This window comes from Choloepus didactylus, chromosome 3 (genome assembly GCF_015220235.1).
Source record: "Choloepus didactylus isolate mChoDid1 chromosome 3, mChoDid1.pri, whole genome shotgun sequence".
Lineage (NCBI taxonomy): Eukaryota > Metazoa > Chordata > Mammalia > Pilosa > Megalonychidae > Choloepus > Choloepus didactylus.
In genome coordinates, this window is record NC_051309.1 from 59032585 (window position 1) to 59057628 (window position 25044).

Genomic DNA, 25044 nt, shown 5'->3' on the forward strand with positions numbered 1-25044 from the left:
TTTAGGACTTACCGAGATCAGGGAATTCCCCTTCTCATTCCCTTAAAATAAACAATGAGGCAGAGTTTCAAGGGCACCAAAGGACAGAAGCCAGTCATGGCATCATAATCCAGCATCTCCTTGAACACTGCAGAGTCATACTGGGAAAAGCCAATAGATGCACTGGAAATGTCGTCATTCTGGTCTTGATAATGGAGGGAATGGTTGTTGTATTGATTTTCTGTTGCTGTTTAACAAATAACTGCAAAGTTAGTGGCTTAAAAATTACCCACTTATTATCTCACAGTTCCATAGGTCACAAGTCCAGGCAGGATTGACTGGATTCTCTGCTTGGGCTGACTCAAGATGTTGGCTGAACTGGGCTCTTATCCAAAGGCTCTGGGGAAGAATCTGCTTCCAAGTTCATTCAGGTCGTTGGTAGGATTCCTTGTGGTTGAAGTACTGAGGTTCCCTAGCCTTTCCAGCTATTGTCTGGATTGCTCTCCAGTCCTTGCATGTGGTCCCATCCATCTTCAAAGCCAGCAAAGGCACATCGAGTGCTTCACATCTCTCTGACTTCCTCTTCTGCTACCAGCCAGAGAAAACTCTGCCTTTAAAGGGCTCATGCAATTAGATTAGGCCCACTTGCATAATCTCCCTTTTGATTAACTCAAAATCAATTGATTTGAAACCTTCATTATATCTGCAAAATTTCTTTTATCATATAACTAACAATAATCACAAGAGTGTTAGCTCATCATATTCACACTCCTTGAGATTAAACCAGGAAATCTTGGGGGAGGGGGGTGAAATTTTAGAATTCTGCCTAGCACAATTGTCAAATATTTTTTTCTGACATTAGCTCTTCACTGAAGCCAAGCTCCATGATTTCCCTTCCTTGCCTTTGTGTGCCTGTGAAATTTGCCGTATGCTGCCCATGTGCTATGTCTTAATAAATTTTTTCCTATGATTCAAACAAAGTGCTTCTCTTTGAGCATGGCTGATCCTTTGGGCTCATCTGTTGGTTTGGGGGCTGAGGTTTGGTGTTTGATGCACCTACCCTTGCTTGAACCACACAAGGAGAGATATGGAAGCAGATAGCAATCAACAGAACACAGGTTAGGCTACAAACCTGTGTGTTTTAGTGTTACAACTAAGTAAGAAATTGCTGCTGTATTCATAGACCAACAATTATCTTATTAAATAACCTCACAGACCTTGATTTAGCCATTATGAAAGATGTTTTGATAAAAAACATCTGTTGTTTTCAATGAAATATTGTACCACTAAACTTTGATTAAAAAATGATTAAAAATTTTTAACAGCCCCTTCTTTAGAAGGTAGTTAAATGCAAAAAAGAAAAATGTCACTTATTTAAACTGTTTTTTTTCCTCCTTTGTTGCTCTATTTTTACCAGATTCGCTTTAATGACTGTTTAAAGCCCACACAATTTTGGATGCAATAAATCTAGATGCATAAATAAGATTACCATATTAATACTGCTGTTCTCACTCTTTTACTGTTGATACTTCATTTTATTTTTATGCTTTAATTAAATTGAGTATATTTTATGTTTCAGTTTGCTTTAAAACAACTGCAGCATGTATAATTGACACTATTTCATCTCTGTTAGAAAGTGCTGAGTTGAATTAAGCACACCAGTTCCATTTCCTTTTACGTCTAATCCGCAGAAAAACTAAGACAGAGATAATATGAACTGTATTTCTTTTTCAAGTTGCCCTGAAAAGTGAAAAAAACTAACCACTGAGTAACTACTAATAAAGACAAATTAAATCTTTACTGTTAATATAACTCTTATCTATATAAAACAGATATTTAGTGGTACAAGTTAATTTTACTCAGTAATTTTTCCCAAATGTTACATACAAATAATAAACACATTATTATTTCAGGTATACCACATAAAGCATAAATCTTCAAACACATATTTTAATATATTTTTACTCAAACTATGATGTTTAACCTAAGTATTTTTGGTGGGAAAATGATATATTTCTATAGAGCTAGGCACAGCAAACTTTTTCTGTAAAGGGTGAGACAGTAAATGTTTTTGGCTTTGCATGCCATATGGTCTTGCAGCTATATAACCCTGATGTTGTAGCACTAAAGAAGCCCTAGATAAGACACAAACAAATGAGCATGGCAGTGTTCCAATAAAACTTTATTTACAAAAACAGGTGGCGGGCTGGATTTGGACTGCAGGTGGTAGTTTGCCAACTCCTGCTATGGAGAATAAAGACTAAGCACTGGCTAATGTTCACAGCTGAGAAAATTCAATAGGTTAATTCATGAATTAGGGACCTGAATATATAATATATTTTATCATAGATTTTGTTTCTTTGTCTTGCAATATTGGGTCTTAATTTAATCTGTTAATTCCCATTTTGAAATTGCATCCCACATTTCGTATTTTTAAGTAGGGACTTAGGACCATTAACATTCCCACATGTCTAAATTAAACCAACAAATGATGATCCTAATTAAAATTTGCTAATTTCTCTTCTCTAATTGTTTAGACTATAAATACAACATGTTTATCTTTATATACAAACTCGGCTTAAATCAGGCCAGATTCTGCAAGCTCCCAGCATCATTTCATTGTATTTTATATTTACTTCCAGTTTTGGAAGGGAAGAGGGACAAAGATAGTGAAAAAGCCAGGAAGCATTTCTATATTGGAATCTGGGGACTGGACACTATTATTTTGCTAATAAAAAATGGGAAAGATATTTCTCTCGTTCTTTTGTGCATGAGGATTTATTTTTCCTCACATAGAAACGTGCCTGAAAAATGTGATACATGCCTGACCTGCATTCACGTGATGTTTCCGCGGTGCCTTTGCCGTCCATTGCTTTCTGTAGGCGCAGCATTCTTATTCAAGAGCAGTTACTGACTTCTATGTCAATTGCTTTGTGGCAGAATAGCTGCCTCCTGGTCTATAGTTGCTGACATGAATGTTAGTTATCAAGAGACTGAAAAGTCAGAGACTGGAAGGTGTTAATTTTCAGAGGCATGTTACATCTGGCCTCCCAAACAATGTGCTACTTGAGTGGGGCACAGTGGCCTACGCAGAGGCAGCCCTCTTTCTTAAAGCGCTAGTTTTTTTTTTCTGTGTAAGCAAAATGACTTTATGTATTTAAACTATAGTGTTAAACAACACTCTGCAAGAGGTTGTGGGGGTGGCTTTAATAATACTAATACACCATGTCATTGAGGGTGTATTGTGTACTAGGAATTTTGAACATGTTTTCTTTAATCCTTACAATAGTCACACGAGGTGGGAATTATTAGCCTCACATTGCTTGTGTGGAAATGGAGGCTCAGGGATTTTAAGTGACTTGTGGAAGATGATGAGTAGTGCAGTTGGGATTCCCACTCAGGCCACTTGGGAACCAAAGCTCTTGTTTTTCACCTATGATATCTGTTTTGATTTAGCTCTAGGCCAGTGGTTTTCAATGCCCAGGCCTCACCACAAAGCAATTAAATAATGGTCTTTAGGGTAGAGTCTGGACATGCATAGATTTCAAAAGCAACTCCTGTGATTTTAACATGCAGTCGAGGTTGAGAACCACTGCCATTAAAGGATAGAATCTGGAGACAGCCTGCATTTAGTAAAGACTAGGCTTATTCCGGGTTGTTAAGTGGGAAAAATTTTATGCTTATCATTCTTGTTGCCTCTTTCAGTGTCGTTTTGCGCTGCCACAGAACTCTCCAATGCACTTCCTCAGGAACCCCGTGCCTTCCAAGGAAACTCCCTCACGGGAAGGGACAGCTGTCTGTTATACCTGGCCTGGTTGTCACACCTTTGCTCTGTCTTACTCTGAAGAAGCCTTGGGCTATCACCGCTAGGAATCTGTGATGGTTAAGTTCATGTGTCAACTTGGCTATGTTATAGTGTCTGCTTGTTTGGTCAAGCGAGCGCTGGCCTGATTGTAACGGGGAGGATATTGTATGGTTTGAATCATTGGTCAGTTGAGTACATCCATGGCTGATTACAACTATAATCAATAAAGGAGATTGCCTTTAGTAATAGAGAAGTCTCATCCAATCAGTTGAAGGCTTTAAAGGGAGAACTGACGATTTCAGCTGTCAGAAACAATTTCCGCCTCTACTTCAGCCAGCCAGCTTCTCTTGGGGAATTTATTGAAACCTTCATTAGAGTTTCTAACACACTGCCTGCCCTACAGAATTTGGACTTGCCAATCACCACCATCACATGAGCCACTTCCTATAATAAATCTCATAATATTTACACACACACACACACACACATACCCTGTTGATTCTGTTTCCCTGGAGAACCCTGCCTAATAAGGGGTCTTTGTGTGGCATTTTATTATTTAGTCCTTACCTATCTCTTGGAAAGAAGCTTGAAGTAAGTCCCTAACAGAAGTTGAAACAAGATGGTCCCTGAGTTTGGGAAAAGGAGTGACTAACTCAGAATGGCAGAATCTGGGAAGGGGATGAAATCCGAGTTGAATTCTCAAATAAGGTTATAATGTCTATAATGGAATAAGGTTATAATGACTATAGACTGATAGCAGGGGTTGAGTAAGTTTCCGGCAGGGAGAGAATTTTGAGGCAAAATCTGGAAGCAGGGAATACAGAGCAACCTAACAAAAAATTTTAGCACAAATGAGGTGAGAATGTGCTGCATGTTTGTGTACACATATAAGTAGTGGGAGGTAATTCTGCAAAAGCTGGTGAGTCCCTCTGAGACATGTTTCAGCATCTTCTTTATAGTAGTTTCCTCTACCAACCTAGCCCCACCTCTGTGGCCCTAGGAAAGGGCAGTGTCCCTGACCTGGCTGGCTGGAAACTGGAACTAAAGGAACAAGTCCATTTCCTGGCTAAAGAACCATCAGATGATCTCTCTTGAGAATTTGAACAAATAAACACAGAAATTTCATAGTAGCGCACGCTGGGTGTCAAGACCATGCATTTACTAAGTGCTGACCATGCGTCTCCTGCCATTTCAGCGCTGGGTGGTGAACAAGACAAAGTTCTACTCTCAAGGAGTTTACATTAGAGTGTGGAAAATGAACAAAATAAATAAATAAGAACATTTCAGATAGTAATAAAGCAACAAAGTCATAAGACAGAGTCACCTGATAGCACATAATTGGGAGAGACAGATAACACCAAATCAGGGAGAAAGGGAAGGCCTTTCCAAGAAGGTGACATGGGGCAAAAAAAAAGTTGAGAAGGGAAGGAACCCGTGAGAGAACTAGAGGTGAGAGGAGCTGTGGTGGCCCCCGAGAGATTTAGGGAAACTCTTGGTGGATTTCTTATCCCTTTGAGCCCCAGAGCTATTTCCTCCCTTGTATTTCTTCAATAACACAGACGCACACACAAAAACACACACACATGTGCACACCCACACCCTTCCTTTGAGTTAGCTTGAGTGGGCCTCTCAGTTTAGTTGAAAGTATGCTTCAACTAAAAACAGGGATAAAGTGAGGAAGACTCCGAACAGCAGGGTTTTGAACTTTGTTCTTTCTCAGAAACGGTATTGGAGCAATCTAGGGTGAGTCTTCAGGCACTGGTGTTGGAGAAAACACATTCCTTTTTCAAGGATGGAAAGCTACTGATTGCACTGAAGCGCGCATGCCTCTGCCAGCTGCTGGGGAAAAAACCAACAAACACCGCCCTGACTGCCAGCGGTCTGGCTGCCCACCACCTGTTCTCAAAGCCTGGGTGGTGTGTTTAGCTTAGCTAGGCAGCTCCAACAGCACCTGGGATGCAAAAACATCCTGAATTTCTCCCAGCACCACGGCAGGACTGTTTAAACAGCATGATATTCAGGAAATAGTCATTATCTCCACACCTTCTGCATTCAGTGGGTGGAATATTGGCTGCACGTCACAGGGCAGCCCCAGGAAGTGCCAAGTCCCACCGGCCCATCCCTTCCATCCACCGTGGATGTGCTGCTAGTGGGCCAGCAGAGTTGGGCTTTTCTTAAGGTTGTTGGAGAGGAACTTGGGCTTGATTCTCTCCCCATGTGGGGACCTCTCTGCACATCAAATGAACAGTGTGCATCAGCACAAAGAACGGGCATACATTTCTGAGAAGGGGAGAAGCCTGCTGCTGGTGCACATATTTTCCACAGGGAGCATTTTGGCTGATGGGAAGTGGTGGAAGGGAGAAAGCTGGAGTGGGCAGATGACTCTCATCTCTCTTCACTTGCAGGGGGAAGAGGGAGGATTCACTGTCAGTCATTGTTTGGTGTCTCCCTCCCCTTCATTTCCTTCATTTCCTCTCTTCCTTTTCATGTCTGGCGGCACCCAAAGCTGGCCTTCAAAGGGAAAGCAACAGTTATCAGTTTGGGCTGGATGATGTTCTCATCAGGGAAATAGAGGCTGCTGGTTAATAACTAAATGAGGCTTTAAAAAATACTCTTCGTTTACAGCTACATTCGCCAGAACACACTGATGTACATGCCTTTTCTTTTGTTTTTAAAACTTTACTTAAAAGAGAAACCCTTTATTCAAGTGAATTTTGTAGATCTGGATTAAGAAGCAGGGCAGCTGAATGCTTCTTAGGGATAAATCAGAAATACGGTGCCTTTTAACTCATATTTCCACCTTCTATTATTTTCTAAGGGGGCGAGATGTCTATTCCTTCCAAACCTAATGAAGTAGAGGCCCTCCTATAGAAACCAAATTAAAAACAAAACAAAACAAAACAACTCTTTGGTGGTGGTGGCCAGTTTCTGTCGGAATGCTTTTAACTCCCCCATGCAGGCAGCTCAGTTTGCCTAATCAAACCAGCAAACCAGCTGACAGTGGCTGAAGTTGGAAGTTGCAGCCGGCTAAAATTTTGAAACCCAATAATGTGTTATTTATTTCCACTTACTGAGATCAAATGCTTTATTTTATCTAAGTTTTAAACCCTTTAATTTATATGCCTCTTATAAGGTATCTGGATTGGAAAATCTCACATTCTAAATAGGAAAAGGGAGAATATTTTGCTAAGAAGAAGGACAAAACACAATAAAAGCACTTTGAAAAAGCCATGTAAGCTGCTTTCTCATCCCTAGTGAGTCTGAGGGATGGGTGTGATTCATATTTGTCAATTTTCCATTTCTCCTTCTTTTACTGATTTCTAGCATTATTCCATTGTGGTCAGAGAGGATAAATTGTATGATGTCAATACTTTTTAATTTACTAAGACTTGTTTTGTGACTTAAGATATGGTCTCTCCTGGAGAATGATCCATGTGCACTTGAGAAGAATGTATATTCTGTTGCTGTTGGGTGAAGTGTTCTATATATGTCTGCTAGGTCTAGTTTGTTTAAAGTATCGTTCAACTCCATTTCCTTACTGATCTTCTGCCTAGATGTTCTATCCATTATTGAATGTGGTGTATTGAGGTCTCTTACTATTAATGTAGTAGGGTCTATTTAGCCCTTCAAATCTGTCAATATTTTCTTCATATCTTTTGGGGCTCCACTGTTAGGGGCATACATAGTTATAATTGTTATGTCTTCTTGTTGAATTGACCCCTTTATCGGTATATAATGACCTTCTTTGTTCCTTGCAACAATTTTCGACAAAGTCTATTTTATCTGATATTTGAATGGTTACCCCACTCTCTTTTGGTTACTACTTACATGGTATACTTTTTCCCATCCTTTCACTTCCAACGTACTTATGTCTTTGAATTAAGGTGAATTACTTGTAAACCGCATATAGATGGGTTGTGCTTTTTTTTTTTATCCATTCTCCCAATCTCTGCCTTTTTACTGGAGAGTTTAATCCGTTTGCAATTAAAGTAGCTACTGATAATGCAGAACTTTGCTTCTGCCATTTTGCTCTTTAGTATTTGTAGCTCTTATGGCTTTTTTGTCCCTTGATTCTTCCTCCTTCTTTCATATTTATTTGATTTTGTTGTGTTGTACCTATTGAATCCCTTTTCACTTCTTTCTGGATATATTTTTCATACATTGCCTTTGTGGTTATCATGGGGTTAAAATTTATTATCCTAAATATGTAACAATCATATCTGATAAGGTAACAACTCAACTTCAATAGCACACACATCCACTGTTCCTATACTCCTCCATTCCAGGATCTCTTAGCATTTCTGAAAACCTTGTCCAACACCCTGCCCTGCTCCAGACCTCCATACTGTTTGATATTACCCTTAATATAATCTTCAGTTATCTAGGTTGCATTTTTTTCCTCTAGGTTGCATTTTTTTTCTCTAGGTTGCATTTCCCCCCCACCACCACCACAAGAATCCCCCTCTTATTGACATTTAGCTTTGGTATATCGCCTTGTTACAATTAATGGAAGAATATTACACTGTTACTGTTAACTATAGACCCTAGTTTGCATTGATTGTATTTTTTACATATACTGTCCATTTTCAACACCTTGCAATGGTGACATTCATTTGTTCTCCCTCATGTAAAAACTTTCTTATATTTGCACATTTAATCACCGTCATCCTCTAGGTTTTGCTAAGTTATACAGTCCCAGTTTTTGTCCTCTATCTATCCTTTTGGTGTCAATAATTCCGCTAGCCTTCCTCTTTCAACTATACTCTTTTGGCTTTGTTCATTATACTTACAGTATTGTGCTACCATCAGATAGTATTGTGATATCCATTTCTGGATCTTTTATCAATCCTGTTGAACATTCTGTTCTCCTTCAGCATCAAATGCCCAATCTCCACCCTCTTTCTATCTCCTGATAACCTGTGTTCTTAACTTTATCTCTCAAATTATGCTAATTCTAGTTAGTTCATATTAGTGAGACCATATAGTATTTGTCCTTCTGTTTCTGGCTAACTTCATTCAACACAACATCCTCAAGGTTCATCCACGATATTGTATGTTCCATGACTTTGTTCTGCCTTATAGCTGCAGAATATTCCATTGTGTGTATATACCACGGTTTGTTTATCCACTCGTCTGTTGATAGACATTTGGGCTGTTTCCATCTCTTGGCAATCATAAATAATGCCACTATAAACACTGGCATACAAATGTCCATTCGTGTCCCTGCCTTCATTTCCTCTTGAGTATATACCTAGAAATGGGATTGCTGGATCATATGACAATTCTATACTTAGCTTCCTGAGGAACCACCAAACTGTCTTCCAGAGTGGTTGCACCATTCTACTTTCTCATCTCTTGGTTGCATTTTAATTCAACAAAATGTATTGATCAGCTCCTATTTGCCAGACATATCTCTTGGGCCTGGAAATAGATGTAAAGATGATTGAGATCATGATCCCTGCCCTTGATGGTAGGAAAGGTAAAACACCCATATTGATTCTCTGTGTACAATCCCATGGATTGTTAGCAACTTACACCATTATGTAGCTATGATGGTAAGCGGGGGAGCTAGGAAGAGTATGTACCTCTGTCTGACTCTAAAAAGCCATCTGTGCTCTTTCCACTATGCCACATCACTTCAGGATGGCTGGAAGGCTGTGATGGAGCAAATCCATCACAGTTGGGGGTCAGGGGTCGGGGAACTAGAAGCTACCATATTTTGAGCATCTACTATGAGCCTGGCACTTTAGATATATAATTTAAAGAATATAAAGTTTAGTCTTTAAACTAGTCTTTCCACTTTCTTCATGGAGGGAGGATTAAGATATTCTGTCAAGTAGAGAAGTCAGGTGCCTATTTAGAGACTGAACAGAAAGGGAGCATTTATGATGGGGTGATAGCTGTGGAGTGGAAAGTTAATATTTCAAAACCCAGCAAGAGGCAAAGTGGACAAGATCAAGAGAAGATGGAGGTGTTTTCTTTGGAAGGGAGGAGTTATAGTATTAATCCTGAGACAGAACTGAAGAAGGGAAGATGGATAAGAGATACATACATTCAAAGATTAAGAAGACAGAGTGCGGAGGATTTACTTTGAGGCAGATTTTTGCAGAGGCCAGTGGGGCCCTACGATGAATGTTATATTGGATAATTTCAGAAGAGTATGTCTATCCTAAAACAAAGGAGATAAAATGATAAACTATTTCACTTAAGCAGGAGAAATCAGAGGGAATAAAATCAGTACACATGGTATAGGTGGTATGGGAGAATGTACATGTAAAGGACATGTACTCTGCAAATAATAAATAATAGTTACATAAAACAAGCAAGAAAAGAAGTTTTGAATTTGGGAGCTCCGGGCAATTAAAGCATCCATTCGGAGTAGAAATTCAGAGTCAGTAGAGACTTTCTGAAAGAATGACAAAGAGGCAGTGATTATGCTCCTAGTCTAAGCATCAGTTGAGTACAGGGAAACTGATTCAGCTCTAGCTCAGGGGAAGGAGAAAGATGATGAAGTCAGAAAGAGAGAAATGATTAAGTCATTAGTTAGACAAAGCAGGAGCTGACAACATGGATAAAACATTGGTACCTCCAAGGAAATTTTTTTGTGTCTCCCTAACTGCAATATTTTATACTTTTAAAAAAGAAAGTGAAGTCAACTAATTTGTCTCGCTGAATATATAAAGCATTAAAAACCTTTTAATGACACTTGATTGTGTGGAATGCTTTGTTTCTCTTCTTCAAGTTTTCTGAGCCTCAAGTGTCTACTTGAAGGTCCTGTTTCCCTGATTAGGCACTTGGGAGCAACAAAGTGAGTTAAAGGGCTGGAAAGGCATGAAAAACCTGTTCTGGGACTTAATGAGATTCCAGGAACGTCATGTGGAATTTTACCACTTGGAGCCTCAGTACATTTCATTTGTACTGATTCTCCTTATAAACTGGATCAGTGTCTTACTCCACCTGATCCTGGGCTAAATTGGAAAGTAGATCTTTTTGGTGCTTTTCTGCATTTCCTATCTATGACTCTCTTCCCAGTCCCCAGTCTGAATGTTTCATATTCTTATTAAAGCCTTGTGTTCAGTACCTGTCAATTGAGAAGGCATCTCTGCTAAGATGGCAATAATTTAGCCCTCTCATTGATACTGGAATTTTTATACGGGTCATCTAGAGACCCCAATTTGGCTGAACTCTGATGAAATGAATCTTTATCGGTAAAATTTGAGGTATCATAATAGGCTGCTGGGGAAATATCTTGGAGTAGGGAAAACTTTTAGGAGCCCCTTGAATTCAGTTCTATGAGAAGCTTTGTATTTAGAATCTCTGAGCTCACCAGACGCTGGCATCCTGGTTGCCAGGGGTTGTGAGTAGCATAAAATTGATGCTCACACAGACTGTTCTCTACCTCTTCAAACAATGACTAACCAACTCCCTTCTGCAGGATTTAAAAGTATTTTGGTGGCCAAATTAACTGGTAATACTTGCTACTTCTAAGAACAAGAAAGTGAAACAAACACGCACACAACTTTGCTGTATTCGAACAGCTAGGGTGAAGTTTGGTCTGGTTTGAGAAGAGATGACATTGAATATATGTGCTGGCTTCCATTTGGTTCCATTCAGAGGCAAGCAGAAAGGGCTTGCAGCCTAGATCAGGTCATCAGAGATTTAAGTTGAATTAAATGGTGCTGGAGCTGGGACTATGGTGTGACTTTTGAGGAATTCCATTCTGTAAAAGATTAAAGAATATAAAGGCATCTTTGCCTCAGTCAAATGCAGGCGATCAATCTGTCCTTTGCATGCAATAAACTGGGACTTTAGAACTGAAGATCAAATAATCCAGAATGAAAATTGGCTGGAGGGTGTCCAACTTGACCTGGATGTAGACATTTCTCCTGCCTTGTCTTGTCTGTTGCTACAAATCATGCTGCAAGGAATAGGTAACAGCAACTTCAATTCACACACATCTGAAGGATGGTGACTTCAGCATTATCCATGGTGAAATTCACAGCCAACAATCAATATGTATTTTCAGGGAAAGAACCATTATTCATTTCTGTTGTTGGGCAATCTCAGGCAGAACTCATATCTTTTGTCACTTGAATGCACAGTATTTTTCAACTGCTTTATTATTGCAGCTGAGAATAAGACTGACTTCGCACCAACTGGCATTTAACTGCTGAAATTTTCTGAGTTTATATTTGCATTAGGGCATCGGGGCAATCATGAAGTTTTGGGAGGGGGAGGGAAGGAGAGTAGAGTGATAGGGAAAGGAAAAGCTGTCTATAGGAAAAAGGCTGTATTTGTTACTCTTGGCATGCAGCAGCTTAATTTGTTATCATTGACATTGAGTGTAATGTTGATTTAACTTTTGCATTGGGAGTATCGACTTTACAATGAAAAGCCAGACACCAGCCATTGTCCACCAGTAACCAGCACAATCAGAATTTCTGACCCAGCATGTAGAGGAGGAAAGGCAGATGGAAGACAAAGGATCTTGTCTTGACTCTTCCGTGAGTTAGCTGTGTGACACTAGCCAAATCGCTTTTTTTTTTGTGCTTCAGTTTTTGCATCTTGAAGGAGACAGATGTGAAATATTTGATCTAATATCCCTCCCAGCACTAACAGTCTTTAACTCTATGATAGGGGCTGTGTTTTATTCTTCACTGACAAAATAAATGCATAAAATGAGGGCAGTTTCTAAAAAACATTAACACAAACACACTTTAAACCACTTATTGAAATGTCAAGTGCTGCCAAATTGTTATTTTCAAAATCAGCTGTTAAATTGGGAATATAACCACCATTACCTAGAAACTAACCAGTTTCTCTGAGTACTTTTTGGATAGTGGTAATAATATCTACCAACATTTGTATAGTGCTCTGAAGTTTGCATAAGATTTCACGTGCATGGTCTCATTTGCTTCTTCTTTAATCCATAATTATTAGTCTTCTTGGATTATGGCTCAGAGAAGGAGGTAAAAACAATGTTGACCCCAAAATAAAGAAAATATTTTGTTTTGTCCAAAGAATGAATTTATTAACTGAACAATGTCCATTGAGCCCCTATTATGCTCTAGGTTCTGTGCTAAGGATAAGGGTGTAAAGATAAGTATGTCCAGTGGCAAGAGTACAATTAAACAACTGATTGGATAAATAATTAAGAGAGTGGTGAATATTTCATCACTTCAGGGAAACTGGGTTGTAAGAGCGCTGTTGGAACAGAGGTACTGTAACCTCCCTATTGCTGAAATGAATCCAGTGCCTTCTAGAAATCACTGCACGCTCTTCCTCTTTACGGGTGTTTGGTGCTGGCTGGGACATGGGTTGGTGGTCTCAGGGCAATTTTCAGAGAGGACATCAGCCCAGCACACAGGAAGCTCCACTGACTATGGTTTTTAGGATGCCCTTGCAATCAAGGGCAATCATTTTTCTGTTTCATTTTTGGTGCCATTGAGGTTCAAGTCTTTGCCAATCATTGGCTTTCCTGGCAGTCTCAAAACCTCGACGCTTTAGGCTTTTCGGGAGCCCACGTACGACTAATTCATGGTATAAAATGCAATTAAGAACTTCTCCTGATAGCACTGTATGGTAATCTGGCTGGCACTAACTTTGCCCCACATTGTGCTAACACCCATGGCTTCACTTTTGAGAGATGGATTTAGCCTGTGACTCATTATGGCCAAGTCTTCAAAAAAGGAGATGAGAGCACAGTTACTTTACAGCACAGATATACTGCCCAGTGCTGTGTTTGCATGGAGGCTCATGTTTGGACTCACAGTGTCTGGCACAGAGCCGGGCACAGAGCAAGCATTGAGTGTCTGCAGAACCAAAGCACTAATCAATGTATTGTTTTTTAGGATTTTTTTTCTGTTTCCCTTTTTTGGTTTTATTAATTATCAAAGTAATTTATTATGTCTGTGGTAAAATTTTAACAATATAAAAATGTTGTAAAAGTGGATGTTTCCCCCATCACATTCCACAGAGAGGACACTGTTAACCATTTGATCCTTCCAGAACTTTTTAAGGCATACACTCATCCCTCCCACTTCAAATACACTGTTAAAAATAATATTGTGAACTTTTTTTAACCTATCAATATAAATATGACAGTGTTTGTAAGTCAGTATATTGATTTATCTCATTTATTTTAATGGTAGCACGTAGCACTGGATTCCACAGCATAGATGTACCATAAGTTATTGCTCCATCCTCTATTGAATGACATTAGGTTGTTTTCAGCTCTTTGCTATGACAAGCACTACTTCAATGAATTTCCTGATTGTACATTTATATTTCCATAATTGTGAGAACATTCCTGAGGAACATATTCCTGGAAGTAGAATTGCTAAGACATGAGTTATGCACATGAAAATCTTTTTACAGATACTGTCAAGTTGCCTACAAAAAGCTGTATCAATTTATATTCGGTATCAGTTAAAATGTTTTTGGTGTCAGGTGATAGAAAATGCAACCTGAAGTAGAAAAAGGAAATTTAATGGATCTTGTGCCCCAAAGTCCAAAGGGTGGCTAGTTTCAGGCATGGTTGGTGTGGTACTTTGGAGGCTGTATGTACCCAAGAAAGGATCATGTTCTTTTAATCTATTCCTGTTGGTGCAGACCTATTGTAGGCTTGATTAGGTACTTCAGTTGAGGCCTGCCCCAGAATGGGACTTAATCATCTTCCTGGAGTCCTTTTTGAGAGGATAAAAGACAGGCAGAAGTGCAGAGAAGTTTAGGGAAAAACCCTGAAGAAGCTAAGAGAGGACCCACAGAAAACAGAGAAGCAGCCACTGAAACCAGAAACTGAAAGCAATGAACCTGGAAGAGAAGGACGAGCAGACACCGGCCACATGCCTTCCCATGTGACAGAGCTGTCCTGGCTGTTGGCAGCCTGTCTTTAGTGTCCAGGTATCATCCATTGATATTTTGAGTTGGACATTTTCATGGCCTAAGAACTATAAATTGTAAGTTAGTAAATCCCCATTGTAAAAGCCAACCCATTTCTGGTACATTGCCTTCCGGCAGCTTTACCAAACCGAAACAGTTGGCTATGGCTCTGAAGTGATGCCATTTGACCTCAGTTTCTCTCTCCATTTCTTCTTTTGTGGCTCTACCCAGGACAGGTCTTCCTCTCATGGTATTAAAACAACTGAAAACTCTAGGCTTCATCATTTCACATGTGGCTCAGTGGGAAACATCACATATTTATATCCCAGAAGTTTTGGTAAATGACTCATTGGCTCTGATGGGTCACGAGCCCATCCCTGAACCAGCTACAGTGTCCAGGACCATGGCAGGCTTTTGTTGGCCAAGCCTGGAGCTGAGCATGGAGTCAGACACATCGGACCTGCATGGAGTGAGCGTAGGGAAGGATGGCTCACCAGCTAGAGTCGATAGCTATTTCTGGAAGTAAGACCAATGGATAGAGCATGAAGTCGATACAGGTGCATGGAGTACTATGAAGATAGATTTTCTCACATGGAGTTAGGAGCCTTCCGTTTTTATCCCATCTTGAGAGTTGGCTTTTAGTGTAAGTTGGATAGGAGGTCAATTAGGTGGCATGATTCGAATGTCCTCCTTTGCACTGCTGGGACTATAATTATGTATTACTGAAGTGTTTAATTGTTATCCTTAGATAAGATTGGCTTATAACTGAAAAAGGAATTCAGTTTCTTTAGAAGAAGGAGCAGATTAAAGAAGGAAACATCCTAATCTGTTTGTTAAAGTTCTGTGGAGATGACCAAATACAAATTTTATTTTACGTCCCTTGAAGTTAGCAATCTATAGAAAGTAGAAGATTTTTCTTTCCTTTTTATTAGGAAAAAGGGAAAAATATAAGCAGAGTGAGAAGTCTTTAGGTTGGGGCAAGAAGAGTCTGAGGTTTTCAATCTCTAGGAGGCATATGAGATTATTCAGGCCAGTGGTTATCAAATTAGAGTGAGAATCACCTGTAATGTTTGTTAAAAGATAGATTTCTGGGCTGTATCCCAGAGATTCTGATTCAATACGGTCTGGCTATGGCCTGTGAATTTGCATTTCTCATAAATCCCCTGGCAATGCTGAAGAGGCCCACACCTTAAGAAGCACTGACCTAGACAACTTTCCTTCTCCTCAAAATCAAAACTTGGAGAGGTGAGGGGACTGGCCCAAGGTGACTCCGAGAGTAAGCTGAGGAACTGGGGCTACAAACAACTCTCCTGGCTCCATTTCCTGCCCTCCTCTCTCCTTCCCTCTTCTTTCCTTTCTCTTTTCTTTCTTCCCTAAGGAAACTGAGGCCCAGGTTGGTTATTGCTAAAGCCACAGAGTGGAGACAGGAAAGAACCCAAACGTCTTGGCTTCTTGGCGGATGCTTTCTCCATTATCTCTCAAGAGTGCCCTCTCCTAGAGAAGGGATGCACCAGGGGGTTATAAGGTTTCCAGTTCATTCAGAATTGCTTTCCTTGGAAGGAGGGAACAAGGATTCTGCACTGTTAGGTAGAAAGCCTCAAGACTGAGGGACTGTCAGTGGTGATCAAAGGGCTCATTTTAGCAAAAAAGATGCCTAGAGCTGGAGAGAGGATTTAGAGACTTGCCAATGTCAGAGCTGGCGAAACTCAGATATGTGCTAGAGCAGCGTGGTAGCGTCACAGGATGAAAGGATCAGGGTGCCATTCATCTAGCCCAAGGGGAGCTAAGCATAGAGGCAGCATTTATTGAAAGGAAGAGTAAAATTAGATTTCAAATGATTTTATTTATTTAGAGTAAAAAAAACCTTTACCTTAATTGTGTATTACATTTTAGAGACCGATACGTAATGTTGTTGCTTAATGAAGAATTATATTTTGAATTTTAGAAAATATCTTTGTTAACCCATGCCTGTGTATAGAATAGCTATTTTTATAACCAGGAAATTACTAAGGGGAAATTATCTACTTTATCCCAATTTTGGGCATTGTAACTGGGAAGAAGTAAACAGCTTTGGGAATGTTGGGCTGGCAAATGCAAATCTGTAAAGTGACAGCAAATGTCACAATCCTCTTGCCTTCAAATATTCTCACAACCTGGAACCCTAGTCCTTGGGTTAAAGCCTTACCTGCTTCCTGAATCATCTTGCAAAATCCAGACACACATTATCACCTGCGTGTCACTGTGAAGGAGTTAGTTTGTTAGATGACTCCCCTCAGCAGAGGAGTCGGGGAAGTGAGAGGTAGAGGATGATAGAAAGGAGCACAGAAAGGGATGCCTGGAAGCTTGTCCATTTCCATATGAGAATACATTAAATGAAGGTGATACTCTTCTCAGGATTTGTATATTATTTATTTCTTTCTCTCCAGGTTTGGAAGGAAAAAGATTGCAGTCAGCAGTTGGCCAGGTAGGCCGGGTGCTTTGGGTGCATGGGCTTTCCAAGAAACCCTGTATCTCATCAAAAGATGACTCTGCTGCTTTCCTCTCATCTCTGCTCTTCTCTCTCTTTCTCTCTCTCTCTTTTTTTTTAGAACAGGAGACTGCAGATGTTTTAATAAGCTTTGAGGAACTAAATGCATGTGTATCTGAGAAAACATAATTTACAAAAAGGAGACAGGAGAGGCATCTCAAGCAGATGGATGGCCCCATCAGGATTATTTGAGGAGGGCTTAGAGGTTCAATTAGGACAGTACACAGAGGATGTTTCGGGATGGGTGGGGAAGAGTGAAGGCAGAATCAAGGATTCAAGCCTGTTGCTTCGGGGAAAGGCACCTTTAACAAAAATCCAGGTCAGGATGTGTCATGTGGGTGAAGAAGGCTGGGACCCCATACACATAAGAGCCAGTCAAGGGTCTGAATCCTAGGGAGGGATAGATGCCTGAAGTAGGGGACCCCATGAGATCCCAATAGCCAGAGGCATTGGGCAGCGCCTGGAATCTCATCCCCAGCTGGAATGCGCAGGAGCTGTTGATTTGCAGCATGTCCTCTTGTGTTGAAGTTGCTTGAATAAAAAGCATACCAAGGTGCCTGGCTGGTTTCTGGCTCTACGTAGTGGTCCAGCTCTCTATGAAAACTTGACCCCATGCAGTGTCCTGGCTCTGGGGGAGGGCCGGCTTCCTTGGGAAGGCCTGTCCTCCTGTGGCGGCTTCTTTCCCGGATGTGGCTTTCTTCTCCATCGAGGTCTCTTTGTACGCGCCGGCGTCTTTCCCGACGGCGGATTCTTTCTACAGGAGGAGGTGGTTCTGTCAGCTTCGGCGTCTTATTTACAATGGGTTTCAGGTAAGCAAAGGGTTTCATGGGCTGGCCTCGTTCCACAAGGCTGTCTGCTTGGTCAGGGTCTTTGGGGTCCATGCCAGGGTTGCCCAGCCACCTAGGATGTCCACCTTGATTTATGCCCATTGAGTGAAGGCGTTTCCGAGGTCTGTGTTCCTCCATGAGGAATCTGATCTTCTTGCTGTGTGGAAGTCTGAAAATTCGGAGCCTCTTCTAGGAGACCGTTTCAAGAGGAGGGTCCTGAGGGGTTGCAGGCCTGGAGAGATCCATGGGTCATGGCTCTGCCCTCTGACGTGCCTCCAACCAGGCAGGCAGTAGGAAGTGCAAACAGAGCAGGTTCTGGGTGGTAAAGAGCCAGTCTGGAAGCCCACTGCTGCCTCTGCTCGTCTCTTAAAGGGGCTCACTCTTTCTCTGTCTTACTGGAACACTCCACCTCATCAGCAGTTCATGTGAAGGGTCTTTTGATGGCCAAGCCCAGAGTGGCGTGATGCAGTAGAGACCATAGCATACACTGGTGCTGGACTCACCTGAATGCAAACCCCAGTTCTGCCATGGCTACACCTCTTTGAGTCTTGGTTTCCTTCATTATAAAAGGGTACTAATAATACATAATAATAGCATTACACAATAGTGCAGATTTTGTGGGTCAACGAATGCAAAGTATTCAGTACAACCAAATCTAGTCCATCGCAGGCTGGATTTTCAGAAGCAGCTGCTATGATGGAGTTTGGGGTATAAGACATTTATTAGAGATCGGTCCCTAAGAAAGGTAAGGCGGGGGGGGGGGCACCAGGCCTGGGCAGAGGGAGAAGTTGAGCAGTGTTGCCCATGGGATAAATATTGCCCATCTGAGTTGTTCCACCGTCCTCAGCCACCAGATGATGTGGACTTTCCTGGGACAGGTGTGCTTGTGGGCGAGACAGTTCCCCCAGCTGAGGCAGACCCTGAGCTCACAGCTGGAGGCCGTCTGCTCACTACGCTCTTTGTAGCTGAGCAGCAAGGCCTTTCCCAAAGGATGATCTGCTTTCTCATGTCTCTGCTTCCCCAGAAGTCCTGAGAGCCTGTGGTTACCCAGCAGGGCACCTGGAAGCAGTACATGCTTTGGCTCTGCTTTCTCCTATTGCCCCATTTCTGCAGGAAGTATTTTACACATTTTGTCTCATGCAGATAATTTCTAAGTTACTCATGATTCTTCTTTTACTTTGGTAGAGGAAAGAAAACAGACAGACTTTATTCTGCAGAATGAAACAACATGCATGCTGGCAAATGCACTGCCAGCCCAAGGCCTGCCTGCTGGTACCAACAATAGGGGAGAAGGCTTTGGATGCATCGGTAACAGATTTCCAGGAATGCTACTGGCAACCAAAAAAGCCATTTGGACTTTTTTTTTTCCCCTTTATTATCTTTCTGAGCAAGAGGCTGACAGATAATGAATGGGTACATGGAGGTTAATGTAAGAGGTGCTAGGAAACCATTGGAAGAATTAGACAGCAGGAGAAGATGGTATTTTCCAAATGCCTATGAAATTCAGAAACTGCTTCTAAAACATTTGAAGGTGCACAAGTAATGGGAAACCAGATCATCAGCGGAGGATGAGTTTGTGATTGTCTTCCTTATATGACCCATCTTGGCATTATTCCATGGAGATGCCAGAATCTATAGGTGTCCCAGTCCCTCTCTAAGCTCTTGGAATAATTCCAAAGTGGTAGAGGGTGTAAGAGCACATGCATCATTTGGCAGCTTCCTGGAGAGCACCTCTGATTCCATGTTCTGGCAGGCTGTGTTTGCTCCGTGCAGTCTCCTGTGTCTGGTTTAGAAGCCCATGTTGGGGGCTGGAAAGGACCACCAGCTCCCTCTATGGATAGCAACCATGAAACTCACCTTAGGTTGCTCTCTTGGGGACCAGCTCCGTTAGGGGGCTCAAAAAGTCCTAGGGAACTGGAATTCCCTTTCAAACCCCATTTCAAGCCTTAGCCACTCTGCACAAGAGGTCAGTAACAGAACCCAAATTCAGTTCCATGTCTGGGGAGCTCAGCATGGAATCGTGAAGAGTCCTGTGCAGGAAAGGAGTAGTATAGGATTTTATAGTTCTTGGTGAGCTTTCTGTTACTATCTTTCAATCAATTTTCCCAACAACGCTCCATTTCATTTGCAAGGACTGCAATTCTCAGAGAGACTGAGTGATCTGCCCCAGGTCTCATCCATCCTAAGCAGTAAGGCAGGTCCCAAGTTCTCGCCCCATTTCTGGAGACTCTGCCTGGCTCTCTGGACCCTGGTCATATGGTCACCCTGGTTTTGATTTTTTTTTCCATAACAGAATTTCCTTGGTGACTGTCTTAGTTTGCCAGGGCTCTATGACAAATACCACAGACTTGTTGGGTTAAGGACTTTTTCATCTCATGGTTTTGGAGGCTGGAGATCCAACATGAAGGTACTGGCAGGGCTTGTTCTGGCTGTAAGTTGGAAACATTCCAGCAGTGCTCTTTTATTTTTCAGGATGTCAGTCATATGGATTGTCCCACCCTAATTCAGTTTGGCTTCATCTAAATAGGTTCTTCAAAGATCCTTTTCATAAATGAGTCCACACCTTAACTAATAAACACCTTCAAAGACCCTATTTACAAATGGGTTCACATCCACACCCTGACTGACCTCAATGTACTCAAAAATAGTTTCTACAAATGGGTTCACACCTACAGGAATGTGGATTGAGTGAATATGTCCTTTGTGGGGGACATGATTCAATCCCCAACAGGGACTTTGACTCCCATGGAAACACAAGTCAGACTCACTACATAACCAGATCTCCAGAGGCTGCCACTCATCCCCGCTTACAAGCTTCTCAGTTGTTTTTCTCCCATCCACAGTGACCTGTACTCGCCACTAGCCACATGTGGCTACTGAGCACTTGGAATGTGGTCAGTCTGAATTGAGATGTGCTGTAAGTGTAAAATACACACTGGGTCCCAAATGCTTTAAAAAGAAAGTAAAATATCTCATGAATACTTTGAATATTGATTACATGTTGAAATGATAATATTTTGGATATATTGGGTGGAATAAATATTTTATTAAAATTAATTTCACCTGCTTTTTTTTTATTGTGACTCCTAGAAAATGTAAAATGCCTGCATGGTTCACATTGCATTTCTACCGGACTGCTCTAGGTCCACACGCAACCCTAATTTTTTTTTTCTTTTACAATTTCAGCATCTGCTTCATCATTCTACATCACTGTTACAGGTGGGGATGGTGTGTGTGTGTGTGTCATCTGCTTTGGACCTTAAAATGTAAGAGGTAGTTCACAGTCCAAGTGTTATTTCACACTCAGGTGGGCGTGATTATAATTGGGTGCTCTTAGGGGACTCTGCAGTTTAATGTCAATGAAGGAGAATTCTAGAGGTCATGCCTCATTCATTCAACAAATATTTATGCAACAACTTCTCTATGATATCTTCTCTATGACAGCCCATTATGTCAGGTGCTGGGGCTATATCCGTGAAATAGTTACTGGCCTCAGGGAGCTTATAGTCTGGCAGGGATGATGGACATTAAACAATTTACATACCAACTAATTAATTATATAACTGCTTGGTTGTGTGGTGTGTGGTGAGGAGTTATGGAACTATCTAGGGGCTGAGTCTAGCCTAACATCCTCAGGGTTACCCCAGGCTCTGGCCTTTTCTAGAAGAGTCCTGAACCACTAGACCATCACCCACAATTTGTACAACCCCTTGTGTCCGTAGGGAAAGAAATGACACAGCCAGGTCTATACCCTAAGTTTGATCCAGAAAGGAAAAGCCTCTGCCTTTGCTTTTACCAAGCTTGACTCCAAGTAGGGGGGGTGGGACACATGCAATATTCTACATTTTGAAGTTTCTCTCAGGTTGACTTTTGTTATAAAATTTCTTTTTGGTAAAATGAATTAATGAAAATGAACACCTTTGAACACTTCTGCTCCTTGGTTTACTGCATATTTCATGTGGCTTTGATGGTGAAACTAAAAATGTCATCATTCTTTATGTACCCCAACGCTGTGCTTACAGGAATAGTTTTGCATTACTGGTGGAGAGCATGGGGGTGGGGTGGAGGTGGGTGCTGCACCGTGGTGGAAAGCATGTGGGTTTTGGACAGGGTGGGAAGTATGGTCAGATTAGCCTGGATGTCAACCCTGACTGCCACCTACAGTCTATGTGACCATGGGTAAGCCATTCAAGGTTACTTCACCCAGTTTCCTTATCTGCACAATGTGGCTCATATCACACAACTGGTAGATTTGAGGGAGGATTAGAGATATATTTAGAAAACACTTAGCACCATGTCTGGCTTATAATCGATGCCCAATTAATGATCTCTATTGACGTGGTGGGTAATTTTCATAGGGACAACCCCCCACCCCCGCCCCACCATGTTCTTTTCTTGTTCCTTGGTCCTATGCTAGAAAGACTGTCAGAGGGATAGAATTTGAAAACTTAAGTTAAAACAATGTTCTTGTTATCTGTGGCTGCATAAACTACCCCAAACTTAGGGGCATAAAATAAGCACCATTTTATTATGTGCCTGGATCCTGTGGGTCAGAAATTTGGAGAGGGCAAGCAGGGATAATTTGTCTCTGCACCACCACACCTGGGGCCTCAGTGAGAAGTCTTGAAGGGCTGGAGAATGGGATCATCTGGAGGTTGCTTCACCATTTCTGCCCTCTGGAGTGGAATAACACAAAGTCAAGCTCAGCTGGCTTGGGCTTCTTATAGCATGGCAACAGTTCTAGAAGGGGAGGCTTGAGAGGGCTTGTTTGAGAGTGAATATTCCAGTAGATCAAGGCAGACATTATAAGGCTCCTTTGACCTGGTCCAAAGTGACACTGTAATTTATCAGTGAATTAGATCCTAAAAATTCATATATTGACTATTATTCAAGGTAATAGTAAGTGATGTTTTTACATAGCTTTATTGAGATATAATTCGCATTATATTAACCTATTAAAATGTAAAATTCAATGTTTTTTGGTATATTCACAGAGTTTGTGCAACCATCACCACAGTTTTAGAACATTTTCATCATGTTGTCCATTAGCAATCACTCCTCATGTACCTCCAAACCCTGTAATCAAACACTAATCTCTACAGATTTGCCTATTCTGGACATTTCATATAAATAGAATAATATGTTTTTTTGTGCCTGGCTTCTTTCACTTAGCATAAGATTTTTAAGGTTCATCCATATTGCAGCATGTATCAGTACTTCATTCCTTTTTATTGCCAAATAAGATTCCATTATATGAATATACCAATGTTAATTTTTCCAACCATTAGTTGATGGACATTTGGATTGTTTCCATTTTTTGTCTGTTAGGAATAATGCTGCTGTGAACATTTGTGTACAAGTTTTTATTTGGGTGCATGTTTTCATTTATCTTGGGTATATACTGAGTGGAATTGTGGGGTCGTATGATAGCTTTGTGTTACCTTTTGAGAACTGCTGAACGATTTTCCAAGTGACGTTACTGTTTTACATTCCCACCAGCAGGATATGAGAGTTCCAATTTCTCCACATCCTTGCCAACACTTTTTATTATCTGTCTTTTTTGATCATAGCCTTCCTAGGGGGTGTGAAGTAGTATCTCATGGTGATGCATATTAAAGATTGAAGTCTCTTATCAGAGATATGATTTGCAAATATTTTCTCCCATTCTGTTTGTTGCCTTTTTACTTTCTTGAAGGTATCATTTGAACCACAAATTAAAAAATTTTGATGAAATCCAATTTATTTTTTATTTTGTCATATGTGCTTTTGGTGTCATAGCTAAGAAAGTTTTGTTTAATCCAAGGTCATGAAGAGTTACTCCTTTATTTTCTTCCAAGAGTCTTACAGTTTTAGGTCTCTGACCCATTATGGGTTAATTTTTGTGTATGGTGTGACAAGGGCTCCAACTTCATTCTCTTGCACGTGGATATCCAGTTGTCCCAGCACCGTTGTTGGAAAGACTATTCTTTTCTTATTCAAAGTTGTCAAAAATTGATTGATTCTAAATGTGAGGGTTTATTTCTGATCTGTATGTCTTTTTCATGTTTATGTATTTACATTTTTAATGCAATTTTATTGAGATATATTCATACACCACATAATTCATCCAAGGAATACAGTCAGTGACTCACAATATCACCATATAGGTGTGCATTCATCACCATAATCAATTTTAGAACAGTTTCAGTACTCAAAAAAAAAGAAAAATAAAAAAATAAAAATAAAAACAGAAAAGCACATCCAAACCATCCCATATCTTCCCTATTTATTTATTTATTTGTCTTTATTTGTATGTCTGTCTTTATGGCAGTACCACACTGTCTTGACTACTGTAGCTTTGAGTAAGTTCTGAAATCAGAATGTGTGATTTCTCCAACTGTGTTCTTTGTCAGTATGTGAGGTTTTGTCACCAAAGACACCAAACCTAAAACTCTAGGTAGGATTGTGAAATAGACAATTTTGGGTACCCAGCCTCTGTTTTTGTGTCCTTTCTCTTTTTATTTTCTTAAGGTGTTCAGACTCCCCAGGTGCTTTTCATCTAACTTTTTATCTAAAGCTGCTCTCTAGGGAAGAACATAATAAACTTATTCCCACTAAGGTATAAATGACTAGAAAGATTTCAAGTATTACGATTCTGAGGAGAATGTGCTTAAAAAGGGAACCAAACATCTAAACCTGAGGAATTATTCTCTAATGGTTACATTTTATCTGTAAGCAGGCAGACAAAGTGCTTTATTCAGACAGGGAAATTGCACAATTCTCCAAAAATGACATCAGTGATGGCTCCTTATAATGTCTGTACATAAGGCTTGATTTGTTCAAAGTCTATGGTTCTCACTTTGCTGACTGAGTTTTCCTCCCATCACTTACTTGCTTTCTGACCTTGGGCAAGTTCATCTCTATGGACCTCAGTTTTCTCTTATGTAATGTCGGGAAAATTATGCTCACTGCACAAATCTAGCATATATTCTATTTAGATGCAAAAATTAATGTTGACATACATTTCCACCTATCAACAAACCCAC